The 1,757-nt window shown below is 35.6% G+C and overlaps 1 protein-coding gene across 2 annotated transcripts in view; it reads right to left on the bottom strand.

The window, feature by feature from the left end:
- The window catches only part of SdhB (Succinate dehydrogenase, subunit B (iron-sulfur)), a 15,984-nt gene extending 14,484 nt beyond the window's left edge, over nucleotides 1-1,500 (bottom strand). Inside the window, exons 1-2 of one of the 2 annotated variants that reach the window (XM_018503145.1) lie at nucleotides 1,400-1,500; nucleotides 389-531 (exon numbers count right to left, since the gene is read on the bottom strand). The gene's annotated coding sequence lies outside the window, so the exon portion shown is untranslated. The remainder of the gene's footprint in view (nucleotides 1-388; nucleotides 532-1,399) is intronic. The other variant, XM_018503144.1, reaches the window with a different exon arrangement.
- Nucleotides 1,501-1,757: the final 257 nt, after the last annotated feature.

The following is a 1,757-nucleotide window of genomic DNA, read 5'->3' as shown; positions in this document are numbered from 1 at the left end:
GTAAGCATGGGTTCTCAGTAAGAGAAATCAAAGAAATTGAATTTCGTCGATTACAGCGCCATCTATCATGAATCGAGAAAAATGTTTCAGACAAATCGTGCTTTTAGCCAAAGATTCCGAATATGCAATAAAAAATAGGGGTTCCCATTTAAGATTTCAAACTTGTCCCCCCTCGCCGCCCAGGGGGCGGAGTGGGGAGGCTGATTTTAATGTCAGTGTATGTCACCCTCGGAATGATGAAATATTGATTCTTAACATTTTTTCTTAGTGTGCTTATTTTTCGAGGTATTTGAAAGTTTCAGGTTAAAAAAATCACCCTGTTATATACATACATATATACATATATATATGAGGAGAATCTTAGAAAAATATTTAATACATTCAATGAAACAAAACCTACGCATTCAGATCAACTTTATATTTCTGCATATATGGTTTTTCATCGGGTTTGTCTGGATTCCAACGATAAATTGAAAAGGTCTTAAGTTTGGCTTCAGCATTTTGTACTGTCGCAGTATGTAAAGCTCTAATCTATAAAAAAATATATAAAATTAAAAATCCCGAAATAAAATCTTAGTATACAAAAAAGTGATTAATAGTAGGCTAACAGTTTGCCAGCAGATTTGAGCAGAATATTGCAACAGATTAATATTTAAATGGATTATAATCCATACATTTTAATAGAATATGTTTGCTTTATATGGTTACAAAAAAGCAGATTCTATACAATTTCTGCAATCAATTTACAATTATCTCTAAAGGGCCTTCTACAATAAGCCATTGGTCGTAAATCAGAAGTCAGAAACTAAAAATTGATCAATCACAGTTGTCATTTTTTAACTTCTGACTTCTGATTTATGACTAATGGCTTATTGTAGAAGGCCTATGACAAATCTCGTTATATTCCAACTGGCAAAATTATGCTCACAAAGCTTGCACTGCAAAATCTGTTTTTTATAGGCTTGTCTAACCAGGGACATGGAGAAGATAGAATTATCACATATATCTTAACATTAGTCTTCACATTAACAAACAAGTAATTTGTAATTATTAAATCAGTCAAAGGACTTGACACTTTTGTGATACCGTTCTATTTTAAATACAAAGTTGTTTTGAAAAAAGTGACAGACATGTCACAATACTTTAATGATATTTATTATTGTAGAACTGACGACAATTCTCTGCATCAAGCGTAAACAAACGAAACATCATATGATATCTCGATGTCGAGTCCGTTGTTTCGCAGACACTGGGTGCTTTCCAGCAAGGGACACAGTCAAACACAGTGTAACACAGTGAATCATACGTCCTTGTTGTTTGCTTATGTTAAACAAGGATGAAATGATTCACTGTGTTACACTGTGTTTGATTGTGTCCTTGCTGGAAAGCACCCACTTACTTGACGTAATGCACTTCTACAGGTGTACGGCATTACTCCGACCATCTTTGAACAATTCGTTATCAACACGTTCATGATGCTCGCATTATGTAACTAGACTGCTAAAGCACAGTATATACAGTGTTGTTAGAAGGGCCGGATTTCTGACGCATGCGCGTCCAATGTAGCTTCAGTTAGGGTGCCGTCACATGCGGCGTAACCTGCGTAAGCGTAACCTGCGTATCCTAGTAATTTACTAGAATACGCCATTCCTGCGTATCCTAGTAATTTACTAGAATACGTTATTTTTTATTTACTAGAATACGCCATTCTGAGGCGTCGTCTACAATACACGGAGTAAAGCCTGCGGCACACGATG

Source organism: Trachymyrmex cornetzi, unplaced genomic scaffold, assembly GCF_001594075.2.
Source record: "Trachymyrmex cornetzi isolate Tcor2-1 unplaced genomic scaffold, Tcor1.1 scaffold1559, whole genome shotgun sequence".
Taxonomy (NCBI): Eukaryota; Metazoa; Arthropoda; class Insecta; order Hymenoptera; family Formicidae; genus Trachymyrmex; species Trachymyrmex cornetzi.
This window is presented reverse-complemented; position numbering and strand designations above follow the sequence as displayed.